The sequence below is a fragment of the Myotis daubentonii genome, chromosome 9, assembly GCF_963259705.1.
Source record: "Myotis daubentonii chromosome 9, mMyoDau2.1, whole genome shotgun sequence".
NCBI classification, from domain to species: Eukaryota; Metazoa; Chordata; class Mammalia; order Chiroptera; family Vespertilionidae; genus Myotis; species Myotis daubentonii.
The window spans coordinates 57,531,482-57,552,878 of NC_081848.1; positions in this window are offsets into that span (position 1 = coordinate 57,531,482).

Sequence of the window (21,397 nt, forward strand, 5' to 3'; positions counted from 1 at the left end):
GATGGGGCCCCCGCTGGGGAGGGATAGAGGGCTATGGAAAATGTCGCTGTTCCTCTCCCCTGATCCCCATGGAGCTGAGGTGAATTCAGAAGAGGTTGGAAGTACATTCCTTTGGCTCTGCCATGAGAAACACCAGTCTCGGTAACCCTGGAAGAAGAACCAGGCTCCCTGGGCACACTGAGATGCTGTCTCAGAGGTTATGTGATAGCCATTTTCATCTTGAAGAAGGAACCATCTTTAAAAGCACTCACTTCCTCTGAAAATTATTTTTCCGGATCTCAGGAGGAAAACTTTAGGGCTAAGGGCTCCAGATGTACCAAGGCAGATTAAGCATAGAAACAACTGCCACATATCAAGGCTTGTTCAAAGTGTGTCATTGCAGTATTTCATTTAACCCTTAAAAAACACCCCACTGAGGTGGAAATGATTTCTATTCCTAGTTTATAAATGAGGAAACTGGGGTTCAGAGGGGGTAAGGGGGATGAAGTCACATGGGTTCCATAACTAGTAAGAGCAGGAGCCAGGAGGTGTCCATCTGTACAATTACTTATGCAATTGCTTATGCTCTCTAAGGAGACACTGCCTAGGGGCATGACTGTTAACCCACAAGAGAAAGGGGAATGAGGAAGATGCTAAGGGGTGCCTTTCTTCCTGGAAAGAAGCACTAGCTCAGGATGCTGTGCTGCCATGAGCTTCTTACTTGACCTCTCTGAACATCAGTTTCTTAATACGATGCCAAGTAAGAGCGCTGGATTAGATGAACCCTTCTACAATTTATTTTCTATGTTTCAGTATTCTCATCTTTCCGTAAAGTCAGATCCTAAAAACTCAGGACGTCCTAACTCAAAACTGTTACTTTACCTGCCACCAGGGGGCTCTGTGTAGGAAAGACGAGCTAGGTTTCATTCCGCCTTTAAAACCCTGCTGAGATTTTTTTTTGTTAAAACTCCCAGAAAAACCTGAGGCTTTAGAAACATGCCTTCTGTGGAAGAGATGCTGAATGAACATTTCTTGATTACAAGTAGGAGGAGGCCAGATGATGAAATGGAGGGGGAATCAAGAAACTGGATTCTGGGTGCTCATTCCTCTGTGAGGTTTGAGCCAAAGCCACCCATCCTCTCTGGGCGTCTGTAATTCTTTCTGTAAAACAAAATAATGGGGTTATTGGGAGAAATGAAAAAATATCATATTTAAAATCACCTTAAAAAGTATAAAATACGATAGAAATGTGACAGATAAAGAAACTACAAAAACAAACCAGAATTTTTTTTTAATCACTAGTACATTATCCCCTTTAGTAATGTCTCCCCCAAACTCTAACACCATACAGTTATGACCGAGAACCCCTGAATGTGTTTGCTGACACGGTGAGGCCTGTTTCCCTGTGTTAATGAGGAGGTTGTTTTGTCCTGGTTAGCACACTTCCAGGCAACAGGGGCTGCTCATGGGATGGCTGGCAGTTGTATGTCGTGGTTAGGCCTGAGATGTACCCATATTCCTGCTGTGATAGGGAATTCCATACATCCTCAGGGGTAGTTATTATCTCTTCCATCCCTGGCATTTAATACGCACCCAAAGATCACACGCCTCTCTCCTGGGAAACAGGTGAATTTGGTCTGAGTATCACCCACTGGCTGGGGTCTTCCATCCTTCCTTGATAAACTACATGTTTCTCAGTGTCACCTTTTACTGCTTTTCCAATTAGCAAGAAGTGGCAGTCTTGAAATTTAGAAACACATAACTCATAGATATGTTTTCGGTACTTTCTAGCCCAAGAACACAAAGGTCTACATTTTTACTGTCCTGAAATATATTCTGCTGAGATTGCTTTCTTCTTCCTCTTCTCAGTTGCCCCACACAGATTCACCTTCTCCAACACCCGAAGCATCATACTGTTCCTGGGATCCCAAAACTCCAGTGAGTTCCCACTTTCCATAGAATCAAGTCAGACTCCTCCAGGCCCCATACATCAATGCCATCTCTCTTTCCAGCTCACACTGCTCCTGGGTTTGGAATGAGCTTCCACTCAGCCTGACGTCGTCAATGCCTTCTGCACGTACTCCGTGCTTTCCTGTCTCATTCTCGCCTGCTTATGGCCAACTCCTGCCCATTTTTCTAGGCATAGTTTAAGTGCCATCCCCTCTGTGGAATTATTTCTCTCATCTCTTAACTCTCGCTTGGTTCTTTCTGCTTTGTGCCTTATGGAGCTAGGACTTTCTCCCTCTGGTGTCGGATTTATCTTTGTATTCCCACAATATCAGCACACGTAGACCCCCCCTATAAATATTTGTCAGGCAACATGAATGAATGGAATGGAATCACAAAGGTCTTTGGGGACTATCCCATTGGAATACATATTTATCCAAAATTAAAGGTTCCCTTTTCTGTAGAAGTGGTTCTTTGTGGCCATTTCTACTGTCTCGGTTCCCGCGCTGACCCTTTACTGAAGTCTGAGCCTGCTCTTGCTAATTTTTTGCCTTTCTCCATATTAAATTTACGGCTTATATCAAGCCCGCTTGTTTAAAAAAAAATTTTTTTTCCTGTTCCCACTGTTCTCATGTCCCTTGACAATGTATGCAATTACATGAGCTGCCTTTGAAAGCAAGATTAGATTTTAAATCTTGTGATTAACCTTTCACATTGCGAGATTGCCAGCTCCGAGTTTCTTGTGCTGTTCTCTTGTTTTGCTTCAGACTAATTTCTCTGTTTTATCTCTGCTGTTTTGTGTGACTTTGCAACTCGATTTTTGCTTGGGAGAATTCCTTGCCTCACCACATTGTAGAGGACTGGTCTACAAAAATCAAACAAATCTATTAATGTTGAAAAACACCTTACATAAATCCATTTGTTAAGAGTATTAAGGTGGCTGCCAAAGTTGCAAAGTTCTGACTTTGAGATTTTGGACACAAGATCTTAGGAGAAGTTTTGAAAAATTACTGGAAATACAAATTACATGTATTTACACAGGGACATTTTTCCAAAATAGAAAACTACTTAGCATTGAATTAGAACATTAAATTGGAAGGCTTTTTTGAAGTCATAAAATGCTGAGTTTTTGGTCTACATTTGTCGAATTCTTATTATTATCCATTTTCTAATTATAAAAGGCATTTTGAGCTTGGAAGAACACTTTAATTTTTTGGAGTTCAGTAGAAAACTATTTTTCCAGTCCAGTCACCCAACAAAAATGTTAAAAGTGTTTATTTTTAAAAATACAGACAATACATTCTTTCAGGAATTAACTAATGGCTGGCCTTATAAATAAACAAGAGATTTGGTATTTAAAGTATTTTTCTTAAGATAATTGCAATAACTTCCAGCAATATTTGATTTCCTGATGGTTAAAATAAAACTAACATGAATAACCAATCAGCATGCAGACCTCTAAAAGAGATTCATTTATAGTAATTGCTTATAGATAACACGCTAAGCATGAAATTAATTCCAGCCCCATCTGAAAACCCTGATAGTGTTAAAATGGATGTTTAATGTGTTATAGTTAGTGATATTTCATCTGAGGACCTTATCAAGTTACAGCAAAGCTCTTGTCATTATTTTTTACTCTCCCCAAGTGACACTTTAATGAAATGTGTCAGCACACCAGTGTTAGGATACGTTTCATTAATGCCCAGCACTTTTGTTCTATGCTTTACATTTGGAAACAGATTTAAGTATTAAGTGCCTCTAATGTCTGCAGCCAGGGGATCCTTTCCGAATTTGTAACAGTGACCAGAACAGACCGCATTACACTCTCCAAATGGTGCGGTTTTGCATTTGAATGTCTGAATTATCCCGGTTTCTTAGAGAGGACCACAGCCCCAACATCTTAAATCCTCAAAATGCCGTCCGCTTCATTGAATGCTCGTGATCTAAGCATATGTGTAATTATTCTGTAATTCTCCCCAAAATGTGATCCCTTGGAAATGCATACTAGGTTTCCCCTATTGTAAATCCAATGACTATTTCTTTGTGGCCACTTTCTTTAAATACGGTAACAAGCAAGTCTGTGTGTCTGGGTGAACCGCCTAGATAAAAACGATTTCTTCCCAAGCTCTCCTTGGGACACCCATCAGGGAAAATATGCCCTGCATTTGTTTAAGGGTGGAGACCACGGTCACAAAAGGACCATTTAAGATGGTCTACATTACAAGGAGAGGATTTCGTGCCCGAAACAGAGCTCACAATGGCCTTGGAAATAGTCTTAGATAGTAAGTTAGACTTTGCAAACGTTAGCAGAGCCAGCTGTGGTAATCCAGGGTTGCATGTAGACTTTAGAGAAGAATAGAATCCCATGCCCCTTAACACAGCTTTGGATGTGCTCAACCGTGAAAAATTAAAACATACACTTTAAAAACTGACAGCTGGAAAGAAAGGTGGCAGTGGTGGTGGCTGGAGGAGGTTGGGTGGGGAGGGGAAGGCGAAGTAGAAGGAAAGCTTAGGGTGATATTTTAACCTCAGTTTTTCTTTTCCAGCTTTACACATTGTTTGGGGAAACTCATCGGTGGCGACGTTCCCAGGGAACAACAGCCTTAGCGTGCAGGGATTTCAAACTGTAAGTGAGATCCTGCGCGAGGAAGTCCTTGGCCGCTTGTTAATGCGCCTTCGGCTGTTGCCGGGCCGTTGTTATCACAACCCCTCATTAACTCCAGTCTGCGTCCTTTAATTTGGCCTTTGGGTTTCGCAGAGTGCCGTGGGTTTGCGGGTGTTTACTGGTAAATACAAATGACCGTGGAGGTGGGGGGCGGGGGTGAGTGGGGGAGAAGGGAAGTCAACTGGCAGGGCCGTAGTTACGCGGCGGATAATTTGATAATCACTCCGGAGCAGGTGTTTGCATTGAGTAATTCCTTGTCTTGGCATAATTTTGCAAATCGCTTGGCTTTTATAGCCCATGCTGCTCCCACAGCACCATCTCCAATGGTGGCTTTTAAAATGATCTCAGCATCACGTGAGCTCGGAGGTTAGCTGTTACTAGTCTGTCTCCTTTGCTCGTCTACTCTTGCTGAGTGTATTGTGAGGAATTTAGAATCTGGGAGAAAATGTAGTAATAGAGTAGGACAATCAGTCTTACGGATCATTTGAGAGAATTTTAGAATTTGGATGAAGGGAAATCTGTTTTAACTTGCAAGATCAGAGTTACGCTGTGAAAAGTTAATCTTTTTAAAGAGACAGGAGCAACAAGTGGACAAGTGAAACATGGGCAGAGGTTGTATTTCAGGGGAAGGGATAGGAGCCCCTGGGGAAGGACAGCCCTGGTGCCAGGGACCAGGCCTGGGGAAGGACAGCCCTGATGAGGGACCTGCCTGGGGAAGGACAGCCCTGGTGCCAGGTACCAGACCTGGGGAAGGAGGCCCTGGGGCCAGGAGCCTGTGCTCTGTATCTGTCAGGCCCAGAGGGATGCCTCTGCTGTGTTCCTATTTGCTCTCCACTTCAGTTTAAGAAAAGACCAATGTTATGTTGGAAAGTGATTTCAGAAATTTAAAAGAAATGAAGAAAACATCCCCAAGACCCACGGTGTTGCCTAGAGATTTGGATCTCTTCCCAAGGAAAGACTGATTCGCATAAATGAGCAAGGGATGTCTGAACTCTTCATGCCTGATTATATCTGCTTTTAAATACTATGCTGTATCATTTATATGGACATTATTTATTTGCCAATCTAAAGAGAAAACAAACTTAAAATAGCTTCTGAGCAATTAAAATAGATGTCCCTAAGTCTGCTCACTAACTTTATAGCTAAGGGATCCCCTCTCTACTCACCCAGAGCCTATTTTCTTATACGTTACAGACACTTCTAACAAACATGAATATCAGCCTCCGCAGCACATAAGTGATTGAAGCAGCATAGCAGATGGGGAACAAATGGGGAGAGGATCTCAGACATACGGGGAGCAAAAAGAATAATAGCTGACAGCTTGATTGTAAAGGGGGAGACAGAAAATCCATATAAAGCAAACATAAAACTATGAAAGCTTAGCAGTCTGGAGCCATTCAGAGTTTTACAATTTACCAATCCCAGAAGGTCTCACTGTATTATAGCACAGAATAAAAACGGGTGCTCATAATTATAGCTTTGGGTCATCAAGATGAGATTAAGTGTTGTTAAATGTGACTATCTTTAAAAGGGCATATTTAGAATAATTTCCCCTGAAATTGGCTATTATTCAGATAAAAGTCTTTGTGCTTAAAAAAGCTGACCTTTCATAGTTTGGAAGTTTGTATGTATGTAGAGATTATTTCCTTCTCCATAATGCCAAATAATTAGTGCATACAAGTTCCTCAATGCTTTGAGGTCAACATAGCTAAATGTTCTTACTCAAATTGAATTTTATAACCACAATTCTTTCTACATTGAAACAGCGGGTACAGTGAAGAAAAGAATATGCCAAATTGAGAACCAGAAGATTTTCTTGATCTCTGCTCTACCACTGAGCTGCCGGGTTGATATGAGGAAGTCAGTTACACTTTGGTGCTCAGTTTTCTTATCTGTTCAATGGGTTTCTCAGACCCTATCCAGCTTGAAAAACTAAAAAAAAATTTTTTTTAAATCGTAGCTCAATAAATTATAAGTATTTTCTTTGAGGTTGATGCAAAGCTGAACCACACAGGCTACGAACTAAATGCAAAGTTTGTTCTCGCCAGTATTCGGTTAAGATACTTAAACATGAAAAGACTTGGAGCCTAAAATGTTAATGCCTTTTATCTCTTTGTGGTGAGATTACAGATCATTTTATTTCCTTCTTTCTGCCTTATATTTCCAGTATTTCTAAAAGACTTATGTATTTCTTTTTATAATAAGAAAACAAGCAATAAAAGCTCATTTAAAAATATAAACATGAAGTAGAAACTTGGGACTTGAGCCCCTCCCAATGCTTAGAGAACCTCAGACTTAAAGGCTGAGCACGTTTGACATAGAGGGTGGATAATGTATCCTGAAGGCAGAGCACCCGCTTTGAGAAACATACCTGTGACTGTTATCTCTGCCACATCCAGACCTCTCAACATCACTGCCAACTTTTCCGACTTGGAGAATGAAATTAGCATTTAGCAAACAGAGGGATATGGTGTTAAAAGGAAAATCCCCAAAACACAACTACTTGTAACCCGGGATTCTCATCTGCCCTGTCATCTGGATTGTTTATTAGGACAACATGGCCTGTTTGCCAGGGTCAATCTCATTGTGACTGGTCAAATGCTAACCGAGAAAGAAACTTGTTTCTAGACTCTGCACCTCTGGCTGTGTTTTCTAAGATCACCTCCTTGTACAATGGTTAGAAAATCTGCAGCCTACCGGGAGCCTGTCTAACAATGTTGGAGAAATAGGAAAGGATCCAAGAGGCTGAGAAAGCTCTGAATGTTGAATGTCCCTGGAAACTGGCTGCCCGGGTACTGCCAGGAACTTGGGAACAAAGTGATTGTAGCTCAGGAAAATGGGCCTGGCCTGGACAGCCCCAACTTGGCAACAGCTTGTGGGGAGTAAATCCTCTCACTGAAGGTTTTGTTTAATCTGAATAAATTCAATTTCAAAATCTGCCCTTGATCTAAGCCCCTTAAGCTTGTGAGGAGAACTGAGGGCCTCCAGGTCAATGCCAATAACAAAAGACAGGAAAAGTCCACCTTCCCGCATCTCTCATTGCTGTGTTCTATAAGCTGCAAATGTTTCTCTTCAATAAGGTCATCTTCAGAGAAATTTCCTCCCTTTATTTTAAAGATGACAGTTAGTGTTTTCTTTTTAGATGTTTAACACATCCCTTAGTAGAGGGGACCCTGGACAGAACGTTAGGGCGCCTGGGTTATGGCTCTCATTCTGCCACTACCAGTGATGGGATTTTGGCAAAACAACTTCTCTGGATTTCACTATTATAATCAGTACAATGAGGTAGTTGGGTTAGACATCTTGCAACACTTGTCCTTATGCTGCAGGTAACTAGCTAACAACTGTGACACTTAGAAGTTTTGAGATAGGGGGCTGGAGGGGAGGTTGATTACAATGAAATAAGCTTGGTAAACACTGAAGACCACATCCCTACTTGGAGATTCACAGTGTCATTAGCATATTAAAGGCTCTGAGAAGTCCTGTGGGAGAGAAACTTTTTCAAATATTTTCAACCCAGTATTTCAGAACTTTCTTTCTGAACCAGAAAGCCCCCTGTGGTAATTCCTGTTGTCAGACCAGTGTCCTACTCTGACAATGACATAGACGGTCCCTAGTTTGGTTTACATTTTAGCAGCTACAAGACTGTATATGTGGAGGGCTTGAGCCAGATCTTTTATATTACTGATGGCTTATGGTTGAGAGATATAATTTACTTGTGCTCTGATATTAGATAGAACTGTCCTCATTGTTGTCTTTAAGAGATAGTAACTCAACTTAAACTGGATTTTAAAAATTAAATTATTGCCCTGGCCAGTGTGGTTCGGTTGGTTGGGCATTGTTCCATGCACCAAGAGGTCACTGGTTCGATTACAGGTCAGTGCACATGACAGGGTTGAGGGCTCGATCCCTGGTAGGAGGTGTGCGGGAAGCAACCAATTGATATTTTGCTCATATCCATTTTCACTCACATCAGCGTTTCTCTTTCTCTCCCTCTCCCTTCCTCTTTTTCTAAAAATCAATACAAAAGACCTCAAATAGTCACAATGGAATTACTAGTTTTTTAATGGAATTACTAATTTTTTAATAGTTTATCACTCCCAACTAAATGTTAAGGGAAATCCTAGTTTGGGGCGTCTTTGGGTAGAGAAAATCACACAATGTTCTTAGGATGCATTTTTTTCCTCTCCAGCTCTCTATTCTGCCTTTCTTCTGTGTTGATTCCATTCTCAGACAGGCTTTCTTCTCAGAGTGGAAAGACACCCGTGAGACCAGGCTCTCTCCTAACTGCTCAGCAATCCAACCAGGTTCCAAAATATCCTGAAATTGATTTTCAAGATTATCAGTCATCCTGTAGCAGAGAAGCTTTTCACATGTGGGCAATCCAGTGTTGAACTCTCATCCATCAGGCTTAGGTCACATGTCTATTCCTGAACCTGTGACCAAGGACTTAAAATGCTGTGATTGACCAGCGTGGGTCACATGTCCATCCCTGAGGCCCCTGGCTTAATAGTAATGGGAGTGAGATTTCCTAAGCACAGTCAGGGAGATTTCCCAGAAGGTAGAGGAATGAAAGAGAGACTAAAAGGTGTAGTAATGAATGATAGATGGGTAAAAGCAATAAATGTCCCCGATGGCTGTATTATTGATCTGGTGGCAAATAGTGAGTAGAATCTTTCCTTTACTTGGCCAATTGCTGGTGTGTTGTTCTGTCTGGTCTTTGCCCCCTAGACAGAGTCTAGCTAGAAAGAGGCTGAGATTCATCCAGATAGCACCCGGCGATGCCCTGCGCTTATGGCCTATGGACCCTAGAGCTCCTGAGCAAAGAATGCATTATCCAACCTGGGACAATTGTGAGAGTGGAATACTTATGTTGGGACAATGGGCATAAACTAGCATTGTCCCGGACACTCTAGGACATGTAATTATCCTGCTGTGAAACAACCAAATGCAATTTCACTCAACTCTACCAGTATTGACAGAGCCTTTTTGTGCTGACTCTGGGATAAAATGGGGAAAAGGTGTCAATTTGGGATGTCCTGATATTTATTCCAGCTTTAGCAGCTCTATGCTCTCTCTCACTCTCTCTCACTCTCTCTCTCCCTCCCTTTCTCCCACCCTCCACCCTCCCTCCCTCCTCCCCTTTTGCTGGCAGAGGAGTACACTTCCTGGGGTGGGGGGGTGGGGGGATGGTAAGAGATCAACCAAAGGACTTGTATGCATGCACATAAGCATAACCAATGGACACAAGACACTGGAGGGTAGGGGAGGCTGGGGGAAGGTCAAGGGGGAAAAAAAGAGACATATGTACCACTCTTTGTAATATTTTAAGCAATAAAACAAAATTAAAAAAAAAAAAAGCTCTGTTTTGCCAATCTCAGAGACTTAAACTTGCAGCCTGCTCTTTCATTCTGAAATATGAGACTGACTCAGGCTAAGGAATGCAAAGCATGAGTAAGTAGATGGTGAGTTTGAGGCAGAGTCCCTCCCTGGCTCTTAAGAACATAGCCCACTTTCTTCACTACAGTATCACTTACTAAAGAGACTATCTTTCCCCCATTGAGTATTCTTGGTGCCCTTGTCACAGATTAGTTGACTGCATATGCATGGGTTTATTTCTGACCTCTCTATTGGTCTGTGTATCTGATTTTATGCCAGTCCCATCCTCTTAATTACTATAGCCTTGTGATATAGTTTGAAATCTGGAAGTGTGATGGCCCCATCTTTGTTTTTCTTTCTCAAGATCACTGTGACTATTTGGGGTCCTTTGTGGTTCTAATAGAATTTGAGAATCTTTTCTATTTCTGTAAAAAATGCCATTGGAATATTGATGGGGATTGCATTGAATCTGTAGATCACTTTGGGTAGTATGGACAATACTAATTCTTCCAATCCATGAACACAGGCTAGATTTGTGTTCTGAATCTCCAAGTTACCATCTGTAAAGCAGGGATCTTATATTCCTTTTAGAGTATCATGGTGATGAGTAGATCATGCAGGACACGTTTATAGGGAACACTTTTAAAATAACATGCATGCCCGAGCTGGTTTGGCTCAGTGGGTAAACCGTTGGCCTGCGGACTGAAGGGTCCTGAGTTTGAGTCCAGTCAGGGCACATGCCTGGGTTGCGGGTTTGATCCCCAGTAGGGGTCATGCAGGAGGCAGCTGATCAATGATTCTCTCTCATCATTGATGTTTCTATCTTTCTCTCCCTCTCCCTTCCTCTCTGAAATCAATAAAAATATATTTAAAAAATAAAATAGCATACGTGAAGTACTTATTAGTATATGGTGAATTTTATTTAGAAGAACAATTAGATCAGACTTTTAGGATAGAAAAGAAAATCAGTGATGGTTAAACCAGAATGCCCAAGAAGAGAGCAAAACTGAGAGCCAGATCTAAGTTCTCTGCCACTTACTTTAACTCCTGTGGCCTCAGTTTCCCCATTTGTAAAATGAGAGTTAGACCAGAGGATTAAGACCCTATTAGCATTTTAAAATTTCTTTGTTTCAGTTCATGCAGATTATCCAGCAAGTTCCATCATGAACTAGGCAAGGGGCAGCAGGACTAACCTGATTTCTGTGTCTCAACTATACCAAGTTTGTTCCCACCCAGAGCCTTTGCTTCTGCTCTTTCCCCTGCTTGGCCCATTCTGCCCCCAGATCTTCCTGGGGAAGATTTTCTCTGGATCAATGACAAGTGTCATCTCTCAGATTTATTTCTCAGCAATCAATCTCAATAGCCCTCTCACTTCATATTTCGCACTACTGACGTTCTTAGTTGTGGGGGCTGTCCTGAACATTGTAGGATGTTTAGCAGCATCCCCAGCTTCTGCCCACTAGATGCCAGTTGTGACAATCAGAAATGTCCACGGAGATATCTACATAATCTGCCTGGCCAGTATAAGCAACTGCAGTTCATGACCCATGCTCTGGAAGTGCACATCTAAATGGAAGATTCTAAGCCCAATCTATTTGAAAAGAGCATTCCAGTAAGTAAAAATGAAATTAAAATACTCTCCATTTTCTGATGAGTTTATGCAGATGCTAATCAGATTAAAATACCTCTATCAACTCCTTATTACTTCAATAGCAATTCTTTGTGGGATTGAATACAGAACTTATTGGTTGTTTATTAAATAACAACAGGAACTTTCTCTCTTCTTTGGCAATTCATTTGTACTGTTCTAAGGAACAATTTCTCCTTCTAGACTGCAAGCTCTTTAAAGCCTATAACCATGCCCTGTATACCTCTGCATTTCCACCTTGCCTAACAGCGGATGGAGACACCCAGTAGATACTCAATATGCTTTTATTGGATGAATGAATATGGGATTCGAAATTTGGGAGGGAAGGAGGTGCTGCAGTTTGTAGAAAGATAAACAATACATGTTTAAAAGAAAATTTAGAAAACACAGAAACAAATAAAAGACAGATGTTATCTATACTCCAATTCTTGTCACTGAAAAATACTTCCATATATCTTTTTTCGTTAAGATACATTTAGACAATATATTTTGCCACAAAATTGCAATAATATTTAAACACATGTTTTCATCTTGCTTTATTTTACTCCTTACTACGTAACATGAGCTTTTTCTAAGTCATTAAATATTTTTCCAAAACACCATTTTGAATGGCTACATATTTCAATGTTGCCTGGATGATGATTTACTCATGGACATCACATTGGTTTTGATATGGGCCATTATAAAATGGTAGTTTGACGAACATCTTTATGCAAAGATAGGATACATAATTTGACACCTCCTTAGAAGTCAAATTATTGTGCCCAACGTTATGAATGTTTTAAAAACTTTTGACACATGTCTGCAATTCCCTTCCATTTTTCTCCATAGATGTCCAAAAACAGTAATTTATCGGATGGTACTTTATTCACAATAGTGATACAGAAGAGGACCAACTTATGAGCAGCAGCAGCAGTAGTAATAATTATAATAAAAATAATAATGGCAGCTGTGGAACTTACAGTTTAGAAAGTGCTTATCTCCTCCTTATCTCCTTTTGTACTTAAGAATTCTCTTCTTTTGTGCTTAAGCAGATTCATTTCCACATTATAGATTTTTTAAAAAACTAAAGCTTGAGGAGATTAAATGATTTGTTCATGAATGTAACAAAAAGAGCCTTTGAATATTAGAAGTATAACCTCAAACAAGAGAGTGGCATATTTTGTAAACAGATCAATGAAAAAACTTTTGGAGCTAGTGATGCAAATTTAAATTCTAAGGACATTTCACAAAGGGTGTTCCTTAAGCTCTTAAAGCTTAGAAATACTTTCTTAAAATACCTTAAGAAGTTTGTACCTTTGTGGGCCCCCAATTGTGTATGGTTGGAGATAATATTCTAGGCTAGAGGTGATTTTCATCAGAGAAGAAAGGATCTATAGAACTTGTTTTAAATGCATATAGAACTTGTTTTAGATGTGCAGAGAATGTCAGAGCTAGAAGGGTCTTTAGAGATTATCTCCTCTAACTTCCTCATGCAAACTAAGTCTTAGAGAAGAGAAGTGGCTCATTCAAGGTCACACAGAGATTCAATGTCAGGGTTGAGGCCAGACCTGAGATATACAGGGTAGACCTGGACAGAGTTCAGAGAAGGAACCAGACTGAAATAAAGCAAAGCAATTTTTTTAAAAGTTTCGGACCAAAGGAAGTCTTAATGCATTTAGGATAATATGAGTGTTCCTATTGTGTTACATCCAAATGCAATTTCAATTTACACATAATGCAAAGAAACATCTGTGTAAATCACTCAAATACCTTTCCTGTTTTCTTCATTCATTATACTCTTTTTTTTAGCTAAGTAATTTATTTAATAGAGTCATATGAGTCGTACAAATAAGAAAGTAGAGTAATGCAATGCTTCTCTGTAAAGTGTAAGTAAGTCAGACCAGTTGTTTCTGAACCTGGTTGATTCTCAAAATCACATGGAGGGATTTCTGAGTATACAGATTCCCAGCCCTATTTCCAGAGATTCTGACTCAGTAGATCTGATGAACTTGACTATTTCCTCCCAAAGTTGCTTTTAAAAAGTATGCAAACATTTTCATGTTTACCCAAATCCTTGAAAATAAGATAATGAATTCTCAAGTAGTCTTAAGACACAACACAATGATTTCTTTTTGGAAATGTCAAAATCAGTTGACTGTTCCTCCTTAAAAGTTAATTTGGGGAGGTAAACTTTTTAATGTCTGTTCAAAAATAACTCTATACTTAGAAATGTCTGAAAAAATTAAGTTAGGGAGGCAGTACTGGTCAAGAAATGGATTTTCTGTTGTGTAAATGTTTATACAGATGTTGTAAGCGAGACTTTTCAAGAAAACCCATAGGTTGCTGACAGCAGACAACTTTGCATATGTGTGTTAACAGGAGAATGTGCTGTGTTTCAAATGAATGGGGAACTGGGTCTAAATGACTTTCAGATTAGCTGGAACAGATGGAAGGGTCACAGTTGAACAACTTGACACACCAGCATAAAGGCAACGTCCAAGTGGAGTTCATTGCCTCTGACAGATACTGTCAATCAACCCGGGCACTCTCTTAGTTAACCAACAGGCTGAACCTTTAAAGATTTAAAAAAGAATTTTTAAAAAGTGTTTTGAGGAAAGAACTGGACTTTATCTGTCTTTTTATTGTTGTTTTTTTCAGGATTAAATTCCATTCCAGACTGACTAAGTTTTTAGAAACTAAACAACAGGTTATAGACATTTGGGGGATGAATATGATATAAACTTGGCATTAGAGGCTTTCACTAATATATCATTTTGTAAAAATTTATTCACATTATGGTTTTTGAGGGTTCTATCATCATACTAAGCAAAAAAGGACAGAATGCCACAATGAAGGAAATGCAAGTGTGTGTTTTTTAAACTATTCAACTTGAATTTTGATGCACTGTTATCAGAATGATACATACAAACAAGTATTAAAATGTACTATATTTAGGTTATTTTTTTTTCTAGGTCTAATTTTGTAACTTGACATGTGTTAAACTTTTTCATGTGGCCCAAATGGTAAAAAAAAAAAAAAAAAAAAAAAAAAAAAAGAAAGAAAAGAAAAGAAAAAACCACCAGATTATCTTCTGTTGTGAAAATAAGATGAGGCATGGGAGGTAGCTTTGTCCCCTTCAGGCCACTAGGGGAGCTTTGAAGAGTCTGAAGACCATTCCAGACCATCAGCTTCAGGTGGGTATTCTACAGAAAGCTACCATTTCCTTTCCTGCCTCAGCACAGCTGATTAATTCAAATTAACACACTGATTCCTATGTGCTTCTGTGCATGTGCCTAGAAGTTGGAGTCCTGGAGAAGTTCAGAAAGGAGATGGCTATTTGTACTTCTCCGTCAGGGAAGCACTCTGATCTTGATCATTGGCTTGATCATGGGCCTGATCATGGGCCCAAATGGTTAGTCTGAGAGTGCCCATGGGTAGTGGAGAGGAGATGCCAATTATTAGAAGCACTGGGGATGCTGTACAGTATATGCCAGAACTAAGTGGTCAACCTTATAGCCTAATCTCCTTCCTGGAGGCTAGATGCATATGAAATATTGGCTTGAAAAGCAGTGCATCACCGGCGCATCTTACTGCTGGTATGTCTGTGCTTATAGTGGTGTTTTATATCCTAAAGGCATTTGCATAGGACCATGGATGATGGCCTAAAGTTTCAAAGGGTGAAAAGCAATTTCCTTCACTTTGTACTTAGCCATGACATACATAGCATCACCATTTCCTCCCCAAACAGTGCCTCACCTTAGAAAACCTGTCTCACTCACAGTCTAGAAGAGGGAGCACAAAGAACTGCACAAATACAGCACAAGTACAGCCTTCACAGCTGCTTAAACCAGTGTGGACACCTGGCCCAAGTTTAGCCAATTAGAGTCTCTTTCCCAGGAGTTTGAAATTTAGGCAGAGACTGAGTCAATTGGCAATGTGGGTAGTTGGAGCTGTGGGCAGGTAGGTAGCCAACATAGCTACCCAGAGTGGAATTTTGGGAGAATAGAAATTTAAAACTTGGCAGGAGAAATTAATCTATAATGAGGAAGAGTAGATTAGACATGAACAAAGGAGCCCAAGTGAGAGATACACATGGCTCCAGGGGAAAAGAGGTTAATTTTTCTGTTCTCATGAGACCCTGCTGCACATTCTGCAATTGGGTTATGGGAAAGTTGCCTTTATCCTCACAATAAACTCACTTTTACTTAAATGGATTACTAGAGTCTCTGTTCTTTACAGGCACATATTTTGACTAGGACACCATGGTATTTCTTTTTTTTTTTTAATTTTTATTGATTTCAGAGAGGAAGGAGAGGGAGGGAGAGAGAGAGAGAGAGAGAGAGAAACACCAATGATGAGAGAGAATCATTGATCAGCTGCCTCCTGCATGTCCCACACTGGGGATCAAGCCAGCAACCTGCGCATATGACCTGACCTCCTGGTTCATAGGTCAATGCTCAACCACTGAACCACACACACTGGGTGAATTTCCATTTATTTCTTTAAAACATTTATTGAGCACCTACTATGTAGACGACATTGTACCAGTCTTTGGGAACACAATACTAGTAATGAATGAAAAGGGCAGGGGATACCTTCCTGAGGAATTTTAGATTATGTCTGTCTGTCTTTTGCTTTCTCCTCACCACCTCTACCATCAACTGATGAGTGGATAAATAGATGTGGTATATTCATATAATGGAGTATTAATTAGCCATGAAAAGAATGAAGTACTAATACATGGCTACAACATGGATGAACCTTGAAAACATTATGCATAGTGAAAGAAGCCAGACACGAAAGGCAAATCTGCAGAGACAGATAGTAGATTAGTGATTGCCAGGGGCGTGGAGCATTGAGGAATGAGAAGTGACTGCTAACAGCATGGGGTCCCTTTTGGAGTGATGAAAATGTTCAGGGATTAGACAGTAGTAATGGTTGCACAACATTGTGAATATACTGAAAAGTACTGAATTGTATATTTTAGGAGTGTGAATTTTATGGCATGTGAATTATATCTCAATAAAAATTATGCAAAAAAAAAAAAAAAAAAAGGAAAGGAAAACCGAATAGGAGAGCAAAGGAAGGCGTGCTGGCTACTGAGCTCTCCAGCTCCCAGCCCATCCTTCGATACCTGCTTTGTGACGCTGGGGTGGAGATTCTGCAATCCGAATTTCTCTTTGGATAAACCCGTTGGGAGGGATTAGAGGGGGCCTGGGAAGCCCGAGGAGGAAGAGGGGATATACTTCCTGTGTTTATGAGTTTTGTGCCGTCTTAGAATCCAATTTGTCCTTTGAGTCTTTGAATACTTTAAATCCTTAAGTTAAATGTTCTTTGTTGCCGAAATCAGTTTGGCTCAGTGGATGGAGCGTCAGCCTGCGGACTGAAAGGTCCCGGGTTTGATTCCAGTCAAGGGCATGTACCTGGGTTGCGGGCACATCCCCAGTGGGAGATGTGCAGGAGGCAGCTTATTGATGTTTCTCATCGATGTTTCTAACTCTCTATCTCTCTCCCTTCCTCTCTGTAAAAAAATCAACAAAATATATTTTTTAAAAAATGTTCTTTGTTCACATAACTGTTGTAGTTTCTACTTTCCTGGTAGAATACTAAGTGATACCGACAGAAATAATGCAGATAAAAACAGAAATTGCCAAATTAGAGAGGAGACAGACTTACAGTGAAGCAATAGGTCTGTGATAAAATCAATGAAAGAGACAATCTTCTGAAAAATCATATTTAGAGTGAGAAAGAAAGAGAAGGGGGATATGTATGTGTCTAAGCACAGGAAAAGATGACTGCTTTATTTTATGAAATAAAAGAATAATAGACTCCAAGTTGAGCATCACCCATGATTTAGGTATTCTCCTAACTACTTTACATGTACAATCTCATTTAATCCTACTTGTCTTTTTTAAAAAATATGTTTTTATTGATTTTAGCGAGAGGAAGGTAGATGGAGAGATACATTGATGAGAGAGAAATATCGATTGGCTGCCTTCTGCACACCCCCTACTAAGGAGCAAGCCAACAACCTGGCATGTGCCCTGACCAGGAATAGATGACCTCTTGGCTCATGGGTCAACATTCAACCACTGAGCCACACCAGCCAGGTTCTACTGGCCTTTCAAGTAGGTATCATTACTCCCATCCTACAGGTAGGCAAAAGGAGACTTGGGGAAGTTGAATTACTTACCCAAATTCACGCAGGGAATAAGAGTCAAAGTTGAGATTCTGGAGAGGGTCTATCTGACTTCGAAGTCTAGAATTTTTCTGACATGGTTAGTTGTGAAGAATGTCTTGGTGACTTGAACCCACAGTTTTCTTGCTCTCCTTTGAATAGTATTTGATGTCTGTTCTGAATGACTGATTTGACATTTAATAGATAATTACTTATCATATTGACTGTCTTTTGGAGTGTGAACCTTCGCTCCTCAACTAAACTCTACACCAGTGATCCTCAGTGGTATGGCACTGCCCCTAGGAGACATTTTTGGAATTTACATATGTGGGGACTGTTATCACATTGATTGGAGAGGACCACTGTCATTTCCTGTTTACATATATGAGGACTGGTCATCACATTGATTGGAGAGGAACACTGTTGTTTCCTGTGCAGGGGCAATGCACCGTGTAGTCCCAGACAATGAGTAATTATCCTATCACCCACAAGATTTTGTCATGTTCCACTAGACATTCAAGGTTAGAAACTTGTTTATAATTATCCAAAGCTCAAACCTAATTATGTTTTACATATAGACACCAAATAATCTTTTACATTTTTAACCAGGAATGCAACAACCATTGTTAAGAAAATGAAAACCCTTTGGCCAAGAGTTTGTCACCATTTCAGAAAATTCCATCCACTGATGGCAACAATGAGTGTAGCATTTGAGTCTAACAAAACATAGCTGTGCCAGTCTGCTTTTATCCCTATTGCATGTACACCACTTCTATATGTGAATGAGCATTTCTGATCCACTTAGATTACTGGTCTAAGTCTCCTCAAGCATTTACATATTGAAACGCATGCTGTTTTATTATAAATTATTTCCCTTTTATTTCTCCTTCATATCACTGATAGAGCATACATTGCTTTTTTGAAATTATATGTGCAAGTAGACTATCTCATGTATGATAATATCTATAGATAATTTCAATTCAGTAAAGAGGATTTTAACACTGGTTTTGGGGGGAGGAGCAGACCTAGAAGCAGAGCTCTGACCCCTGGGGGGACAGGGACCAAGTCTCACCCTGATTTGGCTTCCCACACTTCCTGGTGGAGTTCTATGTAATTTGAAAGGAGGTGAGCATTTGTAGAATCTAACCAAAAGCAGGAAAGTGGCTCCAAACAAGCCCACTAGCTGTGTGTAAGGAAGGTCCCTGTCTATCAGAGCTCAGTCCTGTTTGAACATTGGATGGACATGTGCTAAGTCTCTGGTTCCTGAACTTGCCCCTTGATCTCACACTTCCGAGTTTTGACTGTTTCTTCACTGAAAGCTTGTCTCCTTCCCAGACAATCTCCTCAAGGACAAATGCAACTTTATATCTTTTAAGACACAATTCCAGGTAATTTTCCCAATCCTCTCCTCTTTCCTTCCTACTCTTCAAAATTGAACTAATCTCCCTTTCTTCTAACCTTCCATGTTATTTTACATGCACCTCTTTGGGGCCATAGTGGTTTTTAAAAAATTATGTCTTAGAGTTCTTTGCCTATAGTCGCATTGTCCTACCTTGACAGTGAGTCCTTGGCCATGGGGATTTGTTCCTGACTCATTTCGATAGCCCCACATGTTGAACGGGACTAGACACAGAGTAGATGTTCAATAAATGGTTGCTGAATGAGTAAGTGATTACTGAAAAGCAGTCCTGCTTTCTGAAACTGAAGGAAAAATGTTTCAGAGTAATGGATTCTTTCTGGTGGTGGGTTAGAAGTGGGGCAGGATTTCTTTTGAACAGTTTTTCCTAGTACTTTGCCTCATTAGGGAGCTTTGTGCTAATCCTAAAAGAGGGAGACAACCAGAATTGTGCACAAATGCATTTTTTCTTGTTAAGAGAAAGAATGTGCTCCTCTCTAACCTCCAATCCTGCTGATTTTTGAAGATCCATACTTCATCAGCATGCTGATCAAATCCCATGTGGTTTCACAGAGGCAGTGTTGCTGGTGCTTGATATTTCAAAACTATTCTATTGATGATGTTTCAGTGGAAATGCTGGAGGGACAGGGAAGGAAGAGAAGGTTGCCCTACTCTGGGACTCATTTTCCTCTTTCTGGCTAAAAGGATCTCTCAATCTTTCTGGAATAGGGGGACAAAATGTTCACTTTGTTTATTTCACAGAGTGAAATAAATGGTGAGCAAAGAGTACTGAATTAAAAGAACAATGATTAAAAGTTCTTTTTCTTCCCAAGCATTCTCATGCCCATTGCTTCAATGACCTTCAAACAGTCCTTGAGGTCACATTCATTCCCATTCCATTATTTGAATGAGGAAATATAACCAAATGTGTCTACCTGGGACATCTTCAAGAGCTGGGTTGTAAGTATTAAGGAGGAAGATCTGAATGGAAGGCGGGAAAATGTCCTTCAGAAGCAAAGGACTGGCCTAAAAGGGCTATTTGGAATCTAGTAAGTGAGAGGAATAATGTAAGAAAAAGAGATTCATCAGATAGGAATCAATTCTACATTTTATTGAGCTCTGTTTCCTCCTGAGCATCATGCTAAATACTTGACATACATGACCTGTTTTAATCTTTGAAAGAAAAGAGCCTGTGAGATAGGTTGTTATTAGCCCTATTTTTATAGCTGAGAAAACGTGGCTCAGAAAGGCAAGTGACTTGCCCAAGGCCCCACAATCAGTAAACAACAGAGTTTGGATTCCAGTGCAGCTTGGCACAGCTCTAAAGCCATGCTCTTCTAGGACATTCTGAAGACGAGCGTGCCCCATAGTCTCTATGTCCTAAAGGAAATTCCTTCTTTTTCAAAACCAAAAGAGTCAGGGCTTGGGAAACAGATAGAGACTTTTTTTCTTTCATTAAAAAAAAAAAAAAAAAAAGTCTCCTGCAACCCAAATAAATAAACCCAGGAGAAGAGCAGGATGAAGGCCAGAGCTGCCAGGAGTTGGCCTTCACCTGCAGGAGAAAGCCCAGAGATTCTCCTGGGGACCAATGGCCCGTTTTTCTTTTTCTCTCTTGCTTTGGAAAGAAGCTTGGCTGTCAGGCTTTGATTCAGAACAGGAGTGCATTCAGAAGCATCCTCTGGTGAGGCTGGGAAGCTGCTCACATCCCCGGAAAATTCAGTGGGAGAAAAAGTTTATGGAAGCGAGTAGGAGTTTATTCAACAGTGTCTGAGGCCTTTCAGAACCATGAGTGAGGGTCTATAAAGGGGCAGTCAAGCATAGGCTGGGAATTATCTCTGTTGGGTGCCTACCTGTGACAGGCGCTCAAGAGCTGCTAAGAGGCTCATTCAGTGCCCAAGGGACAATGGCCAGTGGGGACAAACAATTCGGAGGAGTCTATCATTCTGGTGGTGTTATCTTTAGCACTGAATAAAACCGGAGTTCCCCCTTTCTGCCTCGTAGTCAGCACTATTTTTAGGAGCCAGTGGTACTTTTCAACTCTCTTTCACTATTTTTCAACAGGTTCACAAGGGCACGAAGTGCAGTATATAAAAAGAGGATAATGACTTGACTTGAGCAGAGGAAAAGGCCCAATGAGCAGAGCAGCCAAGCTTGCCTGCACTAGAATAGATGAAAGTTTGGAGAAGAGTCAAGAAGAAATGGCATTGTCTGCCTCGAGAAACT